This window comes from Hypanus sabinus, unplaced genomic scaffold (genome assembly GCF_030144855.1).
Source record: "Hypanus sabinus isolate sHypSab1 unplaced genomic scaffold, sHypSab1.hap1 scaffold_473, whole genome shotgun sequence".
Lineage (NCBI taxonomy): Eukaryota > Metazoa > Chordata > Chondrichthyes > Myliobatiformes > Dasyatidae > Hypanus > Hypanus sabinus.
This window is the reverse complement of record NW_026781344.1, coordinates 197,544-205,865: the sequence shown is the minus strand read 5'-3', so window position 1 is coordinate 205,865 and position 8,322 is coordinate 197,544.

Sequence of the window (8,322 nt, the reverse complement as noted above, 5' to 3'; positions counted from 1 at the left end):
ATATGAGATTCGCAGAATGCCGCGCAAATCAGCACCAAGTGAAAATAGCGAGAGGCATCCTCTCAAGCATTGACATATATCAGATTCGAAGAGGGCAGTGCAGGTAAGTTAGGTAAGTGTTGTGTGTGTGTGTTGTACTGGGCCGGGGAGCGGAAAGGTTAGTGTTTTGAATTTCTGCTGATGTTAAAGATCCTTGTGGGAGTTTCTGGTTACTGAGTACGAGGCGTTTACTTAGTGTCACGGAGCGGCTTATGTTGACGTATGGGGGCATGGGATTGTTAGGAACAGTAGTCCTGTTTCGCTGGCTCTCACAGCGCGGGAGCAGATGTACAGCTGTAGTATTGCTGGGGAGCAATGGAAACCATTTAAATCTGTGGGTCGAGGTAAAGGCTGAATGGATGCGTGGTCAATGTCAGACGCCAGAGAGCGTCCTGGTCTGCTCGGGAGATATGGTCGCAGTGTGAGTTGATGTGGAGTAGTGTACACCGATAGAGCATAGGAGACGAGTAGACGCTGGAAACGTGGAGAAGTGAGGTCCGTGGAAATATTGTGAAGGCAATGGGACCGTGTGGGAGGTTTAGAAGCAGTGGAAACTGCTAGGATGTAGTACGATCACTGGGGACGTGGAAATCTGTGAGGTCACTGGGGGCCCATGGTAGTGGTGTGGTGCCGGTATAATGCGAGGAAAGTGTCATGTCAATAGGAGCTAGTGGAGGATAACGCGTCATTCTGGGCCTTGGTCAGCGCGAAATACGTTGAATGTGTGACGTCATTGGAAACGTAGAAACATGTGGTATCATTGGGAACTGCTGGTGGAGATATAGTTTTAATTGGAACATTCAGGAATTATGTGCTCAGCGGGAAGACTAGTGGGTTTATGTTATTGGGGAAATGGAGCAATGTGGGGTCAATGGGAACTGCAGGACACATGTGGGGTCGTTGAGACTTGGAAATATGTGGGGCCACTGGGGACTGGCAGAAGACCTGTGATGTTCTTTTGAACGCACAGTCATTATGGTCTCAGAGAAAACGTATGGGGATTTGCGTGACCTGTTGAGATTTGTGCAGAGCTTTACGGTCAGCGGGAATTGTAGGTATGAGTGTGTCACATGGAGACATGGACCGGACCCAAGTGCAGGGCGCAGATACTGATGTACTAGGGGCAGTACAGGAACAACTGAAGGATCGAACAAGATGGGGAGACCATGGCGTGCAGGGGGGACGTAGCGTGCAGGGGTAATGCTTGGGTTTAGTCAGACGTTTAGCTGTCCCTATTTAACTCTGCTCTCTTAGCTAGCCTTTATTCGGATCTCGTTAAATGGAGATCCCTTCCACGTCGCCAGATTCTGTCGTGGAAATTTTAACTAAGGACACCAGAAAGACTTCGAGTTTCGTTTTAATAGTTTATTGATACGATGTCATGGAGAGTCTGTAGCGGTCTCCACCGCCACCAGAGCTCTGGTTTCCAGGTTATACATAGCCTTTATTTAGATAACAAGACATACAACTTTGCACGACGTTGTTTTTGCATCTTATATTCGGTGCATGATCAAACTTTTACAAGAGTGTCAATTACTTCTGAGCGAGAGTTCTTGTCGATGGACTCATTGATAGGGAGATCTGTACCTGTGATGGACTCACGGTATCAAAAGCTATTCCATGGTTATTCCACCTAAGAGCATTGTTATTTCCAAAAGGGACCAAGAGGCGACCAGTCAGGACGACATGGAAAATCTGCACAAAATGACATAAATAATCTGTAACTGCTGGTAAACCTTCCTAGGATCCTGCAAGCAGTATCACTGCAAACCGATTCTGAACTTTAAAGCCTCTACACTAAGAACCCAAGTCCATTTTGGGGAAATTATAGTCACACACCACTCTGGTACTTTTACAACTTTCCATAACCTGCCTACGCTTCTGTTCCTATTTCTCCTGCTTGCACTTCAAAACATTTGGAAATTGAGGCACACAGCATTTAAAAGCTCCCCTTTATCAACTCTACGTTACATCTTGAAAGATGCCCAGCGGGAGGCACGTTATTGACAGTGTCCATGAATTACACTTCAGTGTCAGGGTTAAATAAGTCTCAATCCTTGAAGGTTTGTGTTTATACAAGTATTTAGCTTCGGCGCAGTGTGTTGGGCGTGCATAGATCTATGTGCTCATTGCACTATGTTCGGCGTTTTATATGTCTGAGCCCTGGTATTGAAGGTTATGTTATGATTGGAGACTCGATAGACAGGGGAGCAGACAGGAGATTTTGTGGATGTGGGAAGGACATCCGAATGGGTGCCACGGTCCGGCATGTCTCTGACCGGGTGCATGACTTCCTGGTACGAGAGCGAAAGCAACCTGAAGTCGTGATACATGTTGGTACCAACGAAATACGCAAGATAGGGATGAGGTACTGATGTACGAGGTTCGGGAACTAGGTAGAAAGCTGAAGAAAAGGACCTCAAGGGTGGCGTTCTCAGGATGGCTGCCAATGCTACGTCATAGTGATGGTAAGAATTGGAGGAGATGCATTTAGATGCGTGGCTGAGGAGTTGGTGCAGGGGGCAGGATTTTCGATTTTTGGAGCATTGGGATCTCTTCTGGGAAAGATGGGTTGCACCTGAACTCGAGGGGGAGGAACATCCTTGTAGGTAGGTTTGCTAGCATGTTTCGGGAAGGTTTAAACTAATTTGCAAGTGGGGTGGGACACGGAGAGATAGAGCAGTGAAAGAAGTGCATGGAGTAAAGCCAGATCTAACATATGGAGAGGCTTTGAGGAAAGAGAAGCAGAATAAAGGTTGTAAATTTAGTAAGTTAGAAGGGCAGAAGTGTGTTTTCTTCAATGCAAGAAGCAACAGGAACAAAGGCGATGAACTGAGAGCTTGGATCCACACACGGAAGTATGATGTAGGTGCCATTACATAGACTTGGCTGGCACCAGGGTAGGAATGGATTTAAAATATTCCTGGATTTCAGTGCTTTACAAGAGATGGGGGGCGGGAAGGGGAGGAGATGTGGTATTATTAGTCAGGGATACTATTACAGCTACAGAAAGAGTGGGTAATGTAGCGGGATGCTCTTTTGAGTCAGTATGGGTGGACGACAGGAACAGGAAAAGAGCAGTTACTCTGCTGCGGGAATTCTATCGGCCCGCTGTTAACAGCAGAGATACAGTGGAGCAGATTGAGAGGCAGAGTTTAGAAAGATGCAAAAATAACAGGGTTGTTATCATGGGTGACTGTAACTTCCCTAATATTCATTGGCACCTGATAAGTTCCAAGTGTTTAGATGGGACAGAGTTTGTTAAGTGTGTCCAGGACAGATTCCTGTCACAATATGTTGACGGGCCGACTAGGGTGAATGCCATATTAGATCTAGTATTAGGTAACGAACCGGGTCTGGTCACGGATCTCTCAGTGGGTGAGCATCGGGGGGACAGTGATCATCGCTCCCTGGCCTTTAGCATTATCATGGAAAAGGATAGAATCAAAGAAAACAGAATAAAATTAATTGCAGAATGGCAAATTAAAAGGTTATCAGGCTGGAACTTGCGGGTGTGAATTGGGATGATGTTTCTGCAGGAAAATGTACTATGGACATGTGGTCGATGTTTAAGGATCACTTTCAGGATGTTAGGGATAAATTTGTCCCGATGAGGAAGATAAAGAATGCTGGCTGAAGGAAGCATTGGTGCAAGTGAGGTGGAAAATCCAGTCAGCTGGAAGAAGGCAGCATACCTGAGGTTTAGGAAGCAATGATCAGATGGGTCTATTGAGTAATATAGGGTAGCAAGAAAGGAGCTTAAGAAGGTGCTGAGAAGAGCAAGAAGGGGGCATGAGAAGGCCTTGGCGAGTAGGGTAAGGGAAAACCCCAAGGCATTCTCCAGTTATGTGAAGAACAAAATGATGACAGGAGTGAAGATAGGAACGATTAGAGATAAAAGTGGGAGGATGTGCCTGGAGGCTGTGGAAGTGAGCGAGGTCCTCAGTGAATACTTCTCTTCGGTATTCAACAATGAGAAGGTACTTGATGACGGTGAGGACAATATGACTGAGGTTGATGTTCTGGAGCATGTTGATATTGAAGGAGAGTAGGTGTTGGATTTATTAAAATACATTAGGACGGATAAGACCCCATTGTCTGACGGAATACTCCCCAGGCTGCTCCACGAGGCGAAGGAAGAGATTTCTAAGCCTCTGGCTAGGATCTTTATGCCCTCGTTGTCCACGAGAATGGTACCGGAGGACTGGAGGAAGGCGAATGTTGTCACCTTGTTCAAAAAAGTTAGTGAGGTTAGCCTGGGTAATTATAGACCAGTGAGCCTCACGTCTGTGGTGGAGAAGCTGTTGGAAAAGATTCCTGGAGATAGGATCGATGGGAATTCAGAGAATCATGGTCTAATCAGGGACAGCCAGCATGGCTTTGTGAAGGGCAGAACGTGTCAAAGAAGCCTGATAGAGTCCATTGAGGAGGTGACCAGGCATATAGATTGGGGTAGTGCAGTGCATGTGATCCACATGGATTTTATTAAGACATTTGACAAAGTTCCACGCTGTAGGCTTATTCAGAAAGTCAGAGGACATGGGCTCCAGAGTAGTTTAGCCAGGTGGATTCAGAATATGTTTGCCTGAAGAAGTCAGAGGGTTGTGGTGGAGGGAGTACATTCCGATTAGATGGTTGTGACTAGTGGTGTCCCACAAGGATCTGCTCTGGGACCTGTCCTTTTAGTGATTTTTATTAACGACCTGGACTTGAAGTCCGAAGGGAGGGCTGGCAGGTTTGCAGACAACACAAATGTTTGTGGCGTTGTAGATAGTGTAGAGGATTGTCGAAGACAGCAGAGAGACATTGATAGGATGCAGAAGTGGGCTGAGAAGTGGCAGATGGAGTTCAACCCAGGGAAGTGTGAGGTGGTGCACCTTAAAAGGTCAAAAGCCATGGCGAGAGTACACAGTACTTGGGAGTGCAGAAGAGCAGAGGGATCTGGGTGGTACATGTCCACAGATCCCTGAAAGTTGCTTCACAGGTAGATATCTTAGTTAAGAAAGATTATGGGGTGTTAGCTTTCATAAGTCAAGGGATATATTTTAAGAGACGCCATGTAATGATGCAGCTCTACAAAACAATGGTTAGACCACACTTGGAGCACTGTGTCCAGTTCTGGTCGTCTCACTATAGGAAGGATGTGGAAGCATTGGAAAGGGTACAGAGTAGATTTACCAGGATGCTACCTGGTTTAATCTGTATGGATTATGATCAGAGATTAGGGGAGCTAAGGCTTTATCCTTTGGAGAGAAGGAGGATGGGAGGAGATTTTATAGAGGTTTACAAAATATTAAGAGGAATAGATAGCATGGATAGCCAGCGCCTCTTTCCCAGGGCTCCACTGCCCAGTATAAGAAGACATGGCTTTGAGGCAAGGGGAGGGAAGACCAAGGGGGATATGAGAGGAAGGCTGTTCACTCAGAGTGTTTGGTGCGTGGAATGCACAGCCTGAGTCAGTGGTGGATGCAGATAAACTAGTGAAGTTTAAGAGCCTATTAGACGGGTATATGGAGGAATTTAAGGTGGGGGGGGGGTTTATATGGGAGGCAGGGTTTGAGGGTCGGCACAACATTGTGGGCCGAAGTCCTGTAATGTGCTGTACTATTCTATGTTCTATGTTCCACGTTCCAAGCTAATGCAGCTCTGTTTCAGCACCACCGTTTTGAGTTTCTCATTTTACGCCCGCCAAAGCGGATTCATATGTGATTTTTAACTAATTTACTTCTTTCCATACAACGGACTTCTAAGGAAAATACATATGTATTTCTTATTTAAGGAACATGTTGTTCTGCTTTAAACAATAAAAGCTACCGAAATACCGTGTGATTTGTTTTCTTTTGTAATTCCAATATATGTGATAACAGCAGAACTTATCTACACACATCTCCCTCAGCTACTGGGTAAAACAAGAGTTAACTGTTATTGTCATTTCGTGGAAAATAAATTGCGTCAATTCAGGGTTGGCTGCTGAAGTCAGCGGGGAGTTCTCTCTCTTATTAATAAGAGTCCCTTTCACTCAGTTCCCCCAGTTTCAGCGAGAGCAGCCTCTCCTGCCACGGACAGAGATCCGGGGCGGCACCAAGTGGGACAGTTAGAACAGACTGTTTGGTTCTGTCATGGATCACACACCGGAATGGACAGCTTGGAATATAACAAGAAATGAGAAAAATATTTTCTGGATGGTTCCACATATTTTGGCAGATGATGATTCACTAACGGTAGATTTTCGAATGATGAATGTGTTTATCACCATTCAAGTGATTTTCTTCCCCGTCCTCGCTATCATTGCTCTTCCCGGTGAGTCTCTTTCCAAAGATAACTTATGAAACAGCATTGAACCGCACGTTTTCCTTGTCACGTTTTCCTTTCATAATAATAATTAAGGCTGCTGTCGGACATCCCAGCTGTTGATTAAGCAAATCATTACCCTATGATCTTTGGCATTTTACTGTTCTGATGATCCCTGTCTAAGAAAATATGTTCTGTCAGTTGTGATGATCCAGATCAGGTTTACGAGAATGATTCAGAAAATAAAATATTTAATGTTTGAAGCGTGTTTGATAGCCTATTGCCTGGATTAGCAGGAGTTTATGGGAATAGGGCAGAAAGACTGGGGAAGCTTACCTGTAGCTGAAAGTCTCAGATGGAGCCGTCGCGCCAAAGATGCGTCCAACAGTGTGAGAGTCTAGGGCCAGACAGCGCAAACTCAACATGGATGAATTCCACTTGGAAGAGAGCTGCCGAGAAATTTCTATTTGCAGAGGCAGTGTGTCTGTGGATCTCATTGCCTTGGACGGTTGCCGAGGCCAAATGATTGGGTGTATTTCAAACAGAGGTTAATAGGTACGTAACTAACAGGGATATCAAAGTTTATGGAGAGAAGGCAAGAGAACAGTGTTGGGATGAAATATATCAATAATGGTTGAATGGCTTATGATCGCATACTTGGTCAGGCTGCCTTAGTAAATGCTGCGGATGCAATGGTTGAATTGCTGATGAGTTCACTTATAGACAATCGTTGCACACAGCAGCCTGTCGGTGATCATGACTTGTGTCGGTGACAAATCACCTTCATTGTTGCTGAAAAAATAACGCATCATCGAGACTTCAATGAATTGCATTCTGTAAAGGCGAAAGTACAAGAAGGAAACGTTAAAACTCGCGGTGTGACTTGAAGGTGATGTCGCCAAACATGATTAGAGATGCAATAATAAGGCTCTGGTCTGCTACCCCATTTGCTAATCCAGCCGTCCGCGGGAAACGATCAGGGACGGGGATCTGCGCTTCAGCTAAATCTGGTAGGTGTCAAGGACACTTATTTCACGATGTGAGTTTTCAGAGATTCCGCAGATGTATCATTCAGCTCTTTCCCCTCAACACGGACGGAATTTCCCAATCATCAGCCGTCTTCATCTGTGTTTGTCGCTGTCTGTTTCGCTGCCGATATTCGATCGATCAAATTGAACTGAGTTTCCGCTGCTTTGCCAAACCGTTTAGATTTATTGATTGGTATTCTTTACAATTATGTTATTCTGTCAAGTAGACACATTTCTAACATTAGTACACGTTATATACTTGCTTTAAGAGAACTCTGCCTTCTGTGTTTACAGTGATTGTTTATTTTGCTTGGCAGTGAACACGGTGACCATATTTATTCTGTCTCGGGGAAAGTGCGGCCTCTCCAGAGTTGTCACTTGCTACCTGGTTGCGATGGCAGTGGCGGATCTTCTGGTTCTTATTCTGGACCTGACATTGAGCAAGATTCCACTTATGTACACGCCATTCCTCGTTTTCATCTTCTCAATGCCCAAGGTGTGCAATATCCACGCTGCTCTGATTTACACCGTCACCGACTGTTCAGTCTGGTTCACCGTCACGTTCACCTTTGATCGGTTTTTCGCCATTTGTTGCCAAAAGCTGAAAACAAAATATTGCACCGGGAAAACTGCGGTTGTCGTTTTGGGGACAGTTACTGCAATCAGCTGTTTGAAGAATATTTACTGGTATTTTCGGCTCTCAGAAATATACACAGTGGCAATCAATCCATTCATTTGTAAAGAGAGAGATGATTATTTGGATTTCACTTTTCAGGTTGACTTATTTTATTACTTCCTCACCCCTGTATTCCCATTTCTGCTGGTTCTAGTAACAAATGCTTTCACCGTCAGGCACGTCTTGGTCACGAGCAGAACTCGCAGGAGACTCAGGGTTCCCGGAAACGGACAGAGTGTCAGAGACCCGGAGATGGAGAAACGCAGGAAATCTCTCGTTTTATTGCTG